Source organism: Rhipicephalus microplus, unplaced genomic scaffold (genome assembly GCF_043290135.1).
Source record: "Rhipicephalus microplus isolate Deutch F79 unplaced genomic scaffold, USDA_Rmic scaffold_428, whole genome shotgun sequence".
In the NCBI taxonomy this organism is placed as follows: Eukaryota; Metazoa; Arthropoda; class Arachnida; order Ixodida; family Ixodidae; genus Rhipicephalus; species Rhipicephalus microplus.
Window position 1 is genome coordinate 70001 of NW_027464992.1, and position 15000 is coordinate 85000.

Here is a 15000-nt window from a genome sequence, read left to right on the forward strand (position 1 = left end):
AGAGGGCTCGAGACAAAGCTCGACCCTAAACCGCGCCAAGTACGGAGGGAACAGCGCGGCTAAGGGCTCGAAACAAACCCTAAACCGCGCCAAGTACGGAGGGAACAGCGCGGCTAAGGGCTCGAAACAAACCCTAAACCGCGCCAAGTACGGAAGGAACGGCGCGGAGAGGGCTCGAGACAAAGCTCGACCCTAAACCGCGCCAAGTACGGAGGGAACAGCGCGGCTAAGGGCTCGAAACAAACCCTGAACCGCGCCAAGTACGAAAGGAACGGCGCGCAGTAGGGGTTTAAAACAAAGCTGGTCCCAAAACCGCGCCAAGTACGAAAGGAACAGCGCGGTCGAGACTCGGAAGAAAAAGCTTTCAAAGTGTCGTAGCACGATGCACACTGCTGTTCGTGTGGAACAAACGTGACTACCGTGCTGTACGGTGGAGTTCTGTGCGCAAAAGCGGCGGGTGTGTTTCTAAGCACCACAGCGTTGTGTCAAAAAAGAGGTGCCTGAGAGAAACGCATGCGACTGCCGTGCTTTGCGGCATAGCACCGTGCGCAAAAACGGTGCGCATGCAAGAGGTGTCAGAGCTAGCGAACTTTTGCCACGAGCAACAGGTCACTAAAAGCCTATAGATGACGGTGTTGGAGGAAAAGAAAAATATCGAGAAAGCACTGCGGTGTGCCGTGCGTAGGGACGGGCGCGCGTGCCACATGCCGCCGAAATATGGGTGTCGGAGAAAACAGAGTGCCGCGCGTAACGAGGGGCGCGCGTGTTACAGAGAGATATGCCCAAACGCATGAAAGTGTACGCAGGTGTCCTAAGGCAGTTTTTTTTTTTTTTCCTCATTTTGATGTCGCCCCGGCTGACGTGGTTTTCGTTTTTCCGTGCCGCCCCGGCTGACGCGGTTTTCGTTTTTCCGTGCCGCCCCGGCTGACGCAGTTTTTGCGCCGCCCCGGCTGACGCGGTTTTCGCGCCGCCCCGGCTGACGCAGTTCGGACTTAGCACTTTTCGGCTGTGCCTGGCTGGCGGCCCACTCACTCGATCGCCATGTCTGTTTGCCACAGTTTTCCCGGTGGTGCCGCACCCGGGCTCGCCCCGGCTGACGCGGTTTCGTGCCGCCCCGGCAGACGCGGTTTTCGCGCCGCCCCGGCTGACGCGGTTTCGTGCCGCCCCGGCAGACGCGGTTTTTTGCCGCCCCGGCAGACGCGTTTTTTTTTTCTTTCGCCCCGGCTGACGCAGTTTTCGCGCCGCCCCGGCAGACGCGGTTTTCGCGCCGCCCCGGCAGACGCGGTTTTTTGCGCCGCCCCGGCTGACGCAGTTCGGACTTGGCACTTTTTGGCTGAGCCTGGCTGGCGGCCCACTCACTCGATCGCCATGTCTGTTTGCCACAGTTTTCCCGGTGGTGCCGCACCCGGGCTCGCCCCGGCTGACGCAGTTTTCGCGCCGCCCCGGCTGACGCGGTTTCGTGCCGCCCCGGCAGACGCGGTTTTTTGCGCCGCCCCGGCTGACGCGGTTTTTTGCCGCCCCGGCTGACGCAGTTCGGACTTGGCACTTTTCGGCTGTGCCTGGCTGGCGGCCCACTCACTCGATCGCCATGTCTGTTTGCCACAGTTTTCCCGGTGGTGCCGCACCCGGGCTCGCCCCGGCAGACGCGTTTTTTTTTTTTCTTTCGCCCCGGCTGACGCAGTTTTCGCGCCGCCCCGGCTGACGCGGTTTCGTGCCGCCCCGGCAGACGCGGTTTTTTGCGCCGCCCCGGCTGACGCGGTTTTTGCCGCCCCGGCTGACGCAGTTCGGACTTAGCACTTTTTGGCTGAGCCTGGCTGGTGGCCCACTCACTCGATCGCCATGTCTGTTAGCCACAGTTTTCCCGGTGGTGCCGCACCCGGGCTCGCCCCGGCTGACGCAGTTTTCGCGCCGCCCCGGCTGACGCGGTTTCGTGCCGCCCCGGCAGACGCGGTTTTCGCGCCGCCCCGGCTGACGCGGTTTTTGCCGCCCCGGCTGACGCAGTTCGGACTTAGCACTTTTCGGCTGTGCCTGGCTGGCGGCCCACTCACTCGATCGCCATGTCTGTTTGCCACAGTTTTCCCGGTGGTGCCGCACCCGGGCTCGCCCCGGCTGACGCAGTTTTCGCGCCGCCCCGGCTGACGCGGTTTCGTGCCGCCCCGGCAGACGCGGTTTTCGCGCCGCCCCGGCTGACGCGGTTTCGTGCCGCCCCGGCAGACGCGGTTTTTTGCCGCCCCAGCTGACGCAGTTCGGACTTAGCACTTTTTGGCTGAGCCTTGCTGGCGGCCCACTCACTCGATCGCCATGTCTGTTTGCCACAGTTTTCCCGGTGGTGCCGCACCCGGGCTCGCCCCGGCAGACGCGTTTTTTTTTTCTTTCGCCCCGGCTGACGCAGTTTTCGCGCCGCCCCGGCAGACGCGGTTTTCGCGCCGCCCCGGCAGACGCGGTTTTTTGCGCCGCCCCGGCTGACGCGGTTTTTTGCCGCCCCGGCTGACGCAGTTCGGACTTGGCACTTTTTGGCTGAGCCTGGCTGGCGGCCCACTCACTCGATCGCCATGTCTGTTTGCCACAGTTTTCCCGGTGGTGCCGCACCCGGGCTCGCCCCGGCTGACGCAGTTTTCGCGCCGCCCCGGCAGACGCGGTTTCGTGCCGCCCCGGCAGACGCGGTTTTTTGCGCCGCCCCGGCTGACGCGGTTTTTTGCCGCCCCGGCTGACACGGTTCGGACTTTGCACTTTTCGGCTGTGCCTGGCTGGCGGCCCACTCACTCGATCGCCATGTCTGTTTGCCACAGTTTTCCCGGTGGTGCCGCACCCGGGCTCGCCCCGGCTGACGCGGTTTCGTGCCGCCCCGGCAGACGCGGTTTTCGCGCCGCCCCGGCTGACGCGGTTTCGTGCCGCCCCGGCAGACGCGGTTTTTTGCCGCCCCGGCAGACGCGTTTTTTTTTTCTTTCGCCCCGGCTGACGCAGTTTTCGCGCCGCCCCGGCAGACGCGGTTTTCGCGCCGCCCCGGCAGACGCGGTTTTTTGCGCCGCCCCGGCTGACGCAGTTCGGACTTGGCACTTTTTGGCTGAGCCTGGCTGGCGGCCCACTCACTCGATCGCCATGTCTGTTTGCCACAGTTTTCCCGGTGGTGCCGCACCCGGGCTCGCCCCGGCTGACGCAGTTTTCGCGCCGCCCCGGCTGACGCGGTTTCGTGCCGCCCCGGCAGACGCGGTTTTTTGCGCCGCCCCGGCTGACGCGGTTTTTTGCCGCCCCGGCTGACGCAGTTCGGACTTGGCACTTTTCGGCTGTGCCTGGCTGGCGGCCCACTCACTCGATCGCCATGTCTGTTTGCCACAGTTTTCCCGGTGGTGCCGCACCCGGGCTCGCCCCGGCAGACGCGTTTTTTTTTTTTCTTTCGCCCCGGCTGACGCAGTTTTCGCGCCGCCCCGGCTGACGCGGTTTCGTGCCGCCCCGGCAGACGCGGTTTTTTGCGCCGCCCCGGCTGACGCGGTTTTTGCCGCCCCGGCTGACGCAGTTCGGACTTAGCACTTTTTGGCTGAGCCTGGCTGGTGGCCCACTCACTCGATCGCCATGTCTGTTAGCCACAGTTTTCCCGGTGGTGCCGCACCCGGGCTCGCCCCGGCTGACGCAGTTTTCGCGCCGCCCCGGCTGACGCGGTTTCGTGCCGCCCCGGCAGACGCGGTTTTCGCGCCGCCCCGGCTGACGCGGTTTTTGCCGCCCCGGCTGACGCAGTTCGGACTTAGCACTTTTCGGCTGTGCCTGGCTGGCGGCCCACTCACTCGATCGCCATGTCTGTTTGCCACAGTTTTCCCGGTGGTGCCGCACCCGGGCTCGCCCCGGCTGACGCAGTTTTCGCGCCGCCCCGGCTGACGCGGTTTCGTGCCGCCCCGGCAGACGCGGTTTTCGCGCCGCCCCGGCTGACGCGGTTTCGTGCCGCCCCGGCAGACGCGGTTTTTTGCCGCCCCAGCTGACGCAGTTCGGACTTAGCACTTTTTGGCTGAGCCTTGCTGGCGGCCCACTCACTCGATCGCCATGTCTGTTTGCCACAGTTTTCCCGGTGGTGCCGCACCCGGGCTCGCCCCGGCAGACGCGTTTTTTTTTTCTTTCGCCCCGGCTGACGCAGTTTTCGCGCCGCCCCGGCAGACGCGGTTTTCGCGCCGCCCCGGCAGACGCGGTTTTTTGCGCCGCCCCGGCTGACGCGGTTTTTTGCCGCCCCGGCTGACGCAGTTCGGACTTGGCACTTTTTGGCTGAGCCTGGCTGGCGGCCCACTCACTCGATCGCCATGTCTGTTTGCCACAGTTTTCCCGGTGGTGCCGCACCCGGGCTCGCCCCGGCTGACGCAGTTTTCGCGCCGCCCCGGCAGACGCGGTTTCGTGCCGCCCCGGCAGACGCGGTTTTTTGCGCCGCCCCGGCTGACGCGGTTTTTTGCCGCCCCGGCTGACACGGTTCGGACTTTGCACTTTTCGGCTGTGCCTGGCTGGCGGCCCACTCACTCGATCGCCATGTCTGTTTGCCACAGTTTTCCCGGTGGTGCCGCACCCGGGCTCGCCCCGGCAGACGCGTTTTTTTTTTTTTTTCTTACGCCCCGGCTGACGCAGTTTTCGCGCCGCCCCGGCTGACGCGGTTTCGTGCCGCCCCGGCAGACGCGGTTTTTTGCGCCGCCCCGGCTGACGTGGTTTTTGCCGCCCCGGCTGACGCAGTTCGGACTTTGCACTTTTTGGCTGAGCCTGGCTGGCGGCCCACTCACTCGATCGCCATGTCTGTTTGCCACAGTTTTCCCGGTGGTGCCGCACCCGGGCTCGCCCCGGCAGACGCGTTTTTTTTTTTCCTTCGCCCCGGCAGACGTGGTTCCCCCCCCCCCCTCCGTCTTTCTTTTTGTTTTTTTTTTTCGCCGCGGCTGAAGTGGATTTTTCGGTGCCTCGACGCCCCGGTAGTCGCGGTTTTTCCGTTTCCGCACGGCCCCGGCTGACGCTGCTCGGTCACAGTCGCCTTTTGTGGTGATTGCAGACTTCTTGAGCGCGGGTGTTTTTTTTTTTTGTTGTTGTTGTTGTTTTATTACGCATTCGCTCCAGCAGACGCTGTTTAGACTTTTTGTTTCCTCTTTTATCCTGCGACGAGGTGACGAGGTTTATTCGGTGCCCCGCCGCCCCGGCTGAAGTGATTTTTCCTGTCCCGTGCCGCCCCGGCTGACGCGGTTGGGACTTCGCGTTTGTTCGGCCGCCACGGGTTTTGGCGCACTCGCTCGGTTGCTTGTTGTTGCCACTTGTTGCGAACCCAGGTTTCTTGAGCGAGCGCGGGCGTTTTTTCTTCCTTTCTTTCTTTGTTCTATGTGTTAGCGAATCGGCCTTTAATATCACACGAGGACTCACAACCAACAATTTTCAGTTTGAAGTGTAAAAAATCTGCAGGTGTTGACGTAACTGACTTGCCCCGTACCCTTGAGTACATCCATGAAGTTCTCGTAGTACTACTAAATCGCATTATTCCAAGTGGAGAAATTCCCATAAACTTGCAAACCTCTACACGAAAATCGGTGCGCGTGATAAAGTTGAAAATTATCGTCCGATATCAAATGTGCCTTCTATAACACAAATTCTAGGAAAAAAAAAAAAAAACACTTGTTCGCCGTTTTCTGCGCCGTGACTGGCAGCACTCCGGCGAAGCGAAACGGGGTCGATTCGAGCACGATATCGGCGTCTTTCGACGTGCTCGCCGGCGACCGTCGCACGAGTACGTCGCACGAGCGCGTCTGCCGGGGCGCCGTTTGCGAAGCCGACGCAAAAGTGGGAACCGCCGCTCGGATGATCGCCGCTTTCGGCAGAGTGAGTGTTGGCACTCCGGGGAAGCGAAACAGCGTGAATGCGCCCACGAAATCGGCGTATTTTGAAGTGCCCGCCGGCGACCGTCGCACGAGTACGGTAAACCGCGTCAGCCGGGGCGTAGTTCGGGACGCCGACGAAAAAGTGGGAAGCGCAACTCGGATCTTCGCCGTTTTTGCAGGAGTGAGTGGCGGCCCTCCTGCGAGACCAAGAAGCATCGATTCGTGCACGAATTCGGCGCCTTTCGACGTGATCGCCGGCGACCGTCGCTCGAGTAGGGCAAACCGCGTCTGCCGGGGCGGGCTTCGGGACGCCGATGCGAAAGTGGGAAACGCTGCTCGGATGTTCGCCGTTTTTGGCCGAGTGAGTGCTGGCACACGGGCGAAGCCAAACGGGGCCGATTACGGCACGATATCGGCGTCTTTCGACGTGCCCGCCGGCGACCGTCGCACGAGTACGGTAAACCGCGTCAGCCCGGGCGGAGTTCGGGACGCCGATGCGAAAGTGGAGAACGCCGCTCGGATCTTCGCCGTTTTTGGAGGAGTGAGTGGCGGCACTCCGGAGAAGCCAGGGAGCGCCAATTAGCGCACGATATCGGCGTCTTTCGACGCGCTCGCCGGCGACCGTCGCACGAGTAGGGCAAACCGCGTCTGCCGGGGCGGGGTTTACGACGCCGACGCAAAAGTGGGAACCGCCGCTCGGATGTTGGCCGTTTTTGGCAGAGTGAGTGCTGGCACTCCGGCGACGCGAAAGAGCGCGAATGCGCCCACGAAAGTGGCGTATTTGGACGTGCGTGACGGCGACCGCTGCAGGAGTACGAAAAACCACGTCAGCCGGGGCGAGCGACACACGGCGGTCTGGGTGCTTATCGCTGCTATTATAGGGGCACCCCGGCAGACGCAGAAAAAAAAAAAAAAATTTTCGACCTTCTTTTTTGCTGGTCGAGCTCGGGTAACCCAGGTCGCAATGGGAGCCGCGCACGAAAGCGGCGTCGCGAGACGCGTTCGCGGTCGCTAGTCGCACGAGCTCGGCAACCGCGTCAGCCGGCGCGGAGTTCGGGATGCCGACGGCTAAGTGGGTACCGCTGCTCGGATGTTCGCCGTTTTTGGCCGAGTGAGTGCTGGCACTCCGGTGAAGCCAAGGAGCGCCAATTCGTGCACGATATCGGCGTCTTTCGACGTGCCCGCCGGCCACCGCCGCACGAGTACGGCAAACCGCGTCTGCCGGGGCGGGGTTCGCGACGCGTACGCAATAGTGGGAACCGTCGCTCGGATGTTCGTCGTCTTTGGCCGAGCGAGTGCTGGCACTCCGGCGAAGCGAAACGGGGCCGATTCGGGCACGATATCGGCGTATTTCGACGTGCTCGCCGGCGACCGTCGCACGAGTACGGCAAAGCGCGTCTGCCGGGGCGAGGTTTGCGACGCCGACGAAAAAGTGGGAAGCGCCGCTCGGATCTTCGCCGTTTTTGCAGGAGTGAGTGGCGGCCCTCCTGCGAGACCAAGAAGCATCGACTCGCGCACGATATCGGTGTCTTTCGACGTGCCCGCCGGCCACCGCCGCACGAGTACGGCAAACCGCGTATGCCGGGGCGGGGTTGGCGACGCCGACGCAAAAGTGGGAACCGCCACTAGGATGTTCGCCGTTTTTGGCAGAGTGAGTGCTGGCACTCCGGCGAAGCGAAAGAGCGCGAATGCGCCCACGAAAGTGGCGTGTTTGGACGTGCTTGACGACGACCACCGCAGGAAAACGAAAAACCACGTCAGCCGGGGCGAGCGACCCATGGCGGTCTGGGTGCTTATCGCTGCTATTATAGGGGCACCCCGGCAGACGCAAAAAAAAAAAAAAAAATTTTTTTCGACATTCTTTTTTGCTCGTCGACCTCGGGTGACCCAGGTCGCAGTGGGAGCCGCGCACGAAAGCGGCGTCGCGAGACGGCTTCGCGGTCGCTAGTCGCACGAGCTCGGCAACCGCGTCTGCCGGGGCGGAGTTCGGGACGCCGACGGCTAAGTGGGAACCGCCGCTCGGATGTTCGCCGTTTGTGGCCGAGTGAGTGCTGGCACTCCGGCGAAGCCAAACGGGGCCGATTCCGGCACGATATCGGCGTCTTTCTACGTGCTCGCCGGCGACCGTCGCACGAGTACGGCAAAGTGCGTCTGCCGGGGCGGGGTTTGCGACGCGTACGCAATAGTGAGAACCGTCGCTCGGATGTTCGTCGTCTTTCGCCGAGCCAGTGCTGGCAATCCGGCGAAGCCGAACGGAGCCGATTCGGGCACGATATCGGCGTCTTTCCACGTGCTCGCCGGCGACCGTCGCACGAGTACGGTAAACCGCGTCAGCCGGGGCGGAGTTCGGGACGCCGATGCGAAAGTGGGAAGCGCCGCTCGGATCTTCGCCGTTTTTGGAGGAGTCAGTGGCGGCACTCCGGTGAAGCCAAGGTGCGCCAATTCGCGCACGATATCGGCGTCTTTCGACGTGCCCGCCGGCCACCGTCGCACGAGTACGGCAAACCTCGTCTGCCGGGGCGGGGTTTGCGACGCCGACGCAAAAGTGGGAACCGCCGCTCGGATGTTCGCCGTTTTTGGCAGAGTGAGTGCTGGCACTCCGGCGAAGCGAAAGAGCGCGAATGCGCCCACGAAAGTGGCGTGTTTGGACGTGCTTGACGACGACCACCGCAGGAAAACGAAAAACCACGTCAGCCGGGGCGAGCGACCCATGGCGGTCTGGGTGCTTATCGCTGCTATTATAGGGGCACCCCGGCAGACGCAAAAAAAAAAAAAATTTTTTTCGACATTCTTTTTTGCTCGTCGACCTCGGGTGACCCAGGTCGCAGTGGGAGCCGCGCACGAAAGCGGCGTCGCGAGACGGCTTCGCGGTCGCTAGTCGCACGAGCTCGGCAACCGCGTCTGCCGGGGCGGAGTTCGGGACGCCGACGGCTAAGTGGGAACCGCCGCTCGGATGTTCGCCGTTTGTGGCCGAGTGAGTGCTGGCACTCCGGCGAAGCCAAACGGGGCCGATTCCGGCACGATATCGGCGTCTTTCTACGTGCTCGCCGGCGACCGTCGCACGAGTACGGCAAAGTGCGTCTGCCGGGGCGGGGTTTGCGACGCGTACGCAATAGTGAGAACCGTCGCTCGGATGTTCGTCGTCTTTCGCCGAGCCAGTGCTGGCACTCCGGCGAAGCCGAACGGAGCCGATTCGGGCACGATATCGGCGTCTTTCCACGTGCTCGCCGGCGACCGTCGCACGAGTACGGTAAACCGCGTCAGCCGGGGCGGAGTTCGGGACGCCGATGCGAAAGTGGGAAGCGCCGCTCGGATCTTCGCCGTTTTTGGAGGAGTCAGTGGCGGCACTCCGGTGAAGCCAAGGTGCGCCAATTCGCGCACGATATCGGCGTCTTTCGACGTGCCCGCCGGCCACCGTCGCACGAGTACGGCAAACCTCGTCTGCCGGGGCGGGGTTTGCGACGCCGACGCAAAAGTGGGAACCGCCGCTCGGATGTTCGCCGTTTTTGGCAGAGTGAGTGCTGGCACTCCGGCGAAGCGAAAGAGCGTGAATGCGCCCACGAAAGTAGCGTATTTGGACGTGCTTGACGGCGACCGCCGCAGGAGTACGAAAAACCACGTCAGCCGGGGCGAGCGACCCACGGCGGTCTGGGTGCTTATCGCTGCTATTATAGGGGCACCCCGGCAGACGCAGAAAGAAAAAAAAAAATGGGGACATGGCGTGCGTCACCGTGCGGCTTCGCAGCGTTGCCGAAGTCGCCGAGCCCTTCGACTGAGCCGAACGGCGGACAGGGAACGTTGGTCGGCCGTTCTAACCTGTCGGTGCCACGCCGAGACGTCGTTAAGGAAAACCGCGTCGTGGGCCTCTACGACGCCGTCGAGTCGTTGTACGTTTGGTGTCCAGCGTGTCGGCGGCGAGTAGCGGACACGTCGTTCACGACTTCGGTCTTTCGCAGTCGACGCGAACTTGCGGAGAGTCGTGGTGCCTCACGTTTTCGGCAGAAACCGCGGCGGAATTTTCCCGTGCGTGCGCGCACGACCTCGGTGCTGTGCCGTCAGCGTAGTGTTGCACAAACTCGTGGCCTACCCAAGGTGCGGTACGTTTGCGGCCGTATCCTCGGTGGGAATTTCGTGAGTAGGGTCGCAAATTCTACGACCTCGGCGGGTTTGAGAGCGACGTAGACTTGTGGCACGCTCAACATGCCACACGTTTCGGGGCACACCCGCGGTGAAATTTTCTCGAGTACGCTCGTATTAGGGCCCAAGGAGGTCTGGGTACTTATCGCTGCTATTATGTGGGGGTTCTCGTGAGCGGCGTACGCGAAAGCGACCGGGTGTCTGATATGCGGCGGGCTTCGGCCTCGTCAAGCGTGTCCTCGGGTCTGCTCCAGGGGAATCCACGGCAGTCGTCTGCAGCCTCATCCGCTTGATGCGTTAGGGGCTGGTTGTCGGACGGTGCCGTTTTACCACGATATCGAGGTGTGTTCCGTGTCGTCCTCGGGCGATTCAGATGCGAAAGCGCCGAAGACGCGGGCGTGACCCGTCGTCTGGCGGCTTTGCAGTCTCGGCTCCGTTGCTAGTTCCGGCCGGTCCACCGACAGTGCAGCGGGCTTGGGCAACCCGCACGGCGCGACCGAGTCGATGCAACGAAAAAGAGCGAGCATGAACGTGCTTCTTGCCGCACGGCTCCCACTCGTCTTTCGGGAAGGTTGTGCCGTAGCGAGCTCGAACGCCGTCATCTCGGAGTGCAAAATAAGCGTGTTGGGGCGCCTGAAGGTGGCCTCCGCCGCACACAGACTGCGTCCGGCCCGCCGAGGGCGAGGACGGACGCGCAGTCGAACGATTACCTGGTTGATCCTGCCAGTAATCATATGCTTGTCTCAAAGATTAAGCCATGCATGTCTAAGTACATGCCGAAATAAGGCGAAACCGCGAATGGCTCATTAAATCAGTTATGGTTCCTTAGATCGTTTCTTCCTACTTGGATAACTGTGGCAATTCTAGAGCTAATACATGCAGTGAGCCTGGAGCCCTTTGGGTAACGGGTGCTTTTATTAGACCAAGATCGATCGGGTTTCGGCCCGTATTGTGTGGTGACTCTGGATAACTTTGTGCTGATCGCATGGCCACGAGCCGGCGACGTTTCTTTCAAGTGTCTGCCTTATCAACTTTCGATGGTAGGTTACTTGCTTACCATGGTTGTTACGGGTAACGGAGAATCAGGGTTCGATTCCGGAGAGGGAGCCTGAGAAACGGCTACCACATCCAAGGAAGGCAGCAGGCGCGCAAATTACCCACTCCCGGCACGGGGAGGTAGTGACGAAAAATAACAATACGGGACTCTTTTGAGGCCCCGTAATTGAAATGAGTACACTCTAAATCCTTTAACGAGGATCAATTGGAGGGCAAGTCTGGTGCCAGCAGCCGCGGTAATTCCAGCTCCAATAGCGTATACTAAAGCTGCTGCGGTTAAAAAGCTCGTAGTTGGATCTCAGTTCCAGACGAGTAGTGCATCTACCCGATGCGACGGCTCGGACTGAACATCATGCCGGTTCTTTCTTGGTGCACTTCATTGTGTGCCTCGAGATGGCCGGTGCTTTTACTTTGAAAAAATTAGAGTGCTCAACGCAGGCGAGTCGCCTGAATAAACTTGCATGGAATAATAGAACAAGACCTCGTTTCTGTTCTGTTGGTTTTTGGAATACGAGGTAATGATTAAGAGGGACGGACGGGGGCATTCGTATTGCGGCGCTAGAGGTGAAATTCTTGGACCGTCGCAAGACGAACTACTGCGAAAGCATTTGCCAAGAATGTTTTCATTGATCAAGAACGAAAGTCAGAGGTTCGAAGGCGATCAGATACCGCCCTAGTTCTGACCATAAACGATGCCAACCAGCGATCCGCCTGAGTTACTCAAATGACTCGGCGGGCAGCTTCCGGGAAACCAAAGTATTTGGGTTCCGGGGGAAGTATGGTTGCAAAGCTGAAACTTAAAGGAATTGACGGAAGGGCACCACCAGGAGTGGAGCCTGCGGCTTAATTTGACTCAACACGGGAAAACTTACCCGGCCCGGACACTGGGAGGATTGACAGATTGAGAGCTCTTTCTTGATTCGGTGGATGGTGGTGCATGGCCGTTCTTAGTTGGTGGAGCGATTTGTCTGGTTAATTCCGATAACGAACGAGACTCTAGCCTATTAAATAGGTGCGGGGTTCCCAGCACCTTACAACCTTCTTAGAGGGACAAGCGGCTCCTAGCCGCACGAAACAGAGCAATAACAGGTCTGTGATGCCCTTAGATGTCCGGGGCCGCACGCGCGCTACACTGAAGGAAGCAGCGTGTCTTTATCCCTGTCTGAAAAGACTGGGTAACCCGTGGAACTTCTTTCGTGATTGGGATAGGGGCTTGCAATTGTTCCCCTTGAACGAGGAATTCCCAGTAAGCGCGAGTCATAAGCTCGCGTTGATTACGTCCCTGCCCTTTGTACACACCGCCCGTCGCTACTACCGATTGAATGATTTAGTGAGGTCTTCGGACCGATGTCCGGCGCGGCCTTTCGGTTGCGCCGGTCTGTTGGAAAGATGACCAAACTTGATCATTTAGAGGAAGTAAAAGTCGTAACAAGGTTTCCGTAGGTGAACCTGCGGAAGGATCATTAACGGATTGTGAAGGGTGAGCGCCTCAGCTGCGTCTGCGCCCGACACTTTCTGCCGCTGACCCCGTTTGGACGCGGGGTCGGCTTTTCCCCACGGGGCTGCCTGAATGTGGAGCGGCACCCCGTGACAAATTGTTGCGCCCAGCGGACGCCAACACCGCGACCTTGGACGGTCGGCCAGGTGGCGGACGCGGGTACAAACGGCGCAACGCACTCATAGGTCGGCTTTCGACCCGCCACTGCACCGTGGCTCGAAGCGCTCGAAATGCGCGACCCGACCGCTGCGGGACCGCCTAGTACTGTAAACAGGAGCGGCGGAGCGCGAACGGCGAGTCGTGGTTACGTCGGTAGAAGGCGAGGCTGCGCGTTCCCGAAACGCCAGCCGAGTGCCCTCCCGACCGTTCGAGCGTGCAAGAACGAGACCCGACAATCGCGCGGCGACTGCCAAGTACGAGAGGAACGGCACAAGCGTCGGCGGTCGGTCAAGGAACTGGCGATGTGACGGGTCCGCTGTGCACCAGTGCATACCGTCCCGCCGTCCGCGGCAAGCGCTTCCGCGTCCTCGGGTGACGGAGGCTGCCGGTCGGTTCTTGCAGGCGAGGGATCTCGCTGGCACCGGTTCGCGTTGACGCGCGGCCGGTCATGGCACGGCGATGCGACGGCCGAGGTGCGCAGTACTCGATGGAGGAACCGCACGCTCCGATGACCGTCCCGCCCTCCGCGGCGTATGCGTACCGACCGTAATGGTTGCAGCAGCGCCGGCCGGCTTTTGAATTCGCCACACGAAACACGGTGCGAGATCGCGGTTAGGGGAGCGTCGACGTTGCCAGGCGTTTTGCTTGCTGCCGAGGGAAAGGCGGCACGGCCACGTCGCGCTCGTCGCGATTAGCGGGTCTGCGCGCTTTGGGAAGGTGCCGCAACGACTTGCCGAAAGAGGAAGCACGGAAGAACGAGGGACTTGGACGTCCCGACAATTGAACGCACTTGCGGCCAGGCCCTTGCTGGCTTCGTTCTTCCGCCTCGAGTAGGCTCGTACGCGGCTCCGGCGCCGAAAGTGGTCCTTGGCACCGACTTCGGTGGACGTGGGAAGTGCCGCGCAAGTACGGCGCGCCTGGCTCCACCTGTTGGCTAAAGTAGGCAGCCGGATCGGCATTTTGGTGTGCGGTGGCAAACCGTGGATGCGAAAAAAGCTTGTGCGATTTCGTGGAACAAAAAGCGGGGGTCCCCCTTTTTATGCGGAGGAGACCGACCCGCCCGCCGTGGTGAACCGCGACGCCACGGTAAAAACGGGAGAGGCTTGTCGATGGGACCGTGCATCCCGCGCTCCACGGAGGCCGGGAGGCGGCCGCCCGAGGAAATGTGTAGCCGTCGAGGCCCGCATCTGCGTGCACTCTTATCCAAATGGGTGTACCGCAGGCATTTTCTGGTTAGGCGGGCCAATGAGAGCGAGCACACAACGATACCTACGGGTCCGGCTTGGAGAACCGGCTTCGACGCCTCCCGAGTATTTATAGAGGGGTGGACCACGAAAGCACTCGCAAGTAGCGGAAGCGAAACGCCGTCCGAAACACACCGTTTGCTCGATTTGCGGCAGCCGAAAAAGGCGCGGCAGAGTTTTGGAGTCCAAGCGTGCGCTGAAAAGCGCCCTTCTTGGCCACTGTTTGGCCGAGTGCCAGAAACGTTTGGTTTTGACTGTACGGAATTGAACAAACACTTTTTCACGACTCTAAGCGGTGGATCACTCGGTTCTCGGGTCGATGAAGAACGCAGCCAGCTGCGAGACTTGGTGTGAATTGCAGGACACACTGAGCACTGATTCTTTGAACGCACATTGCGGCCTTGGGTCTTCCCTTGGCTTCGTCTGTCTGAGGGTCGGATCACATATCAAGAGAGCCTTCGGCGCACAAGGGAACGTGAGCCGTCGACTCGTTTTGACCGCGTCGGCAACACGGACAGCACGCTGAACACCTCACAGCGAGCGCCAACAGCGGCCACTCAAGGGCGAGACGGTGGCGACCGTCGTGCCAGAGCCCAACCGAAACGGGGGCGACCGACTGCATTGAGGATGTGGCACCTCGTTGAGACCGCCGCAGGACTTCGAGTCGGAAGGAAGCCTGCAGGGAAAGTGCGGTCGAGGTTGCGTACTCCTCTCTGCGACCGGGCGCGCAAGAGCTGCGAGAGCCACGGACGCGCAACTTTAACGCACGGTAAACACGAGGAGCGAAAGCCGGCCAGCAAAGCTTCTCCAGCCGTGCGCAAAGTGCGCGAGATCGCAGCCTTGCGTTGCGCTTGTTGCCCTCGAAGTAAGCAGGGTGTCCCGTAGACCGGGCGCTCGAACACGCTGCGGGGCCGTGCCTCCTCCAGGCTTTGCCGCGCGAACAGGGAACGTTCGCGCGCAAAGCGCAGGGAGGTGAGGAGGCTGCGCCCGACGTTTGCGGTTCGCTGCGTACGCGGTTGATGCGGAGAGCACGGCGCGACGACTTGCCGCGAAGCGGAAAAAGTCTCCCGCACGAGTTGGCGAA

The 15000-nt window shown here is 61.4% G+C and overlaps 2 non-coding genes across 2 annotated transcripts; both read left to right on the forward strand.

Moving 5' to 3' along the window:
* The first annotated feature begins 10666 nt into the window (after positions 1–10666).
* LOC142794448 (small subunit ribosomal RNA) lies at positions 10667–12481 on the forward strand. Its single transcript, XR_012892349.1, has one exon. It is a non-coding gene; the product is annotated as a small subunit ribosomal RNA (ribosomal RNA).
* Positions 12482–14200: 1719 nt separating this feature from the next.
* Positions 14201–14353, forward strand: LOC142794455 (5.8S ribosomal RNA). Its single transcript, XR_012892354.1, has one exon. It is a non-coding gene; the product is annotated as a 5.8S ribosomal RNA (ribosomal RNA).
* Positions 14354–15000: the final 647 nt, after the last annotated feature.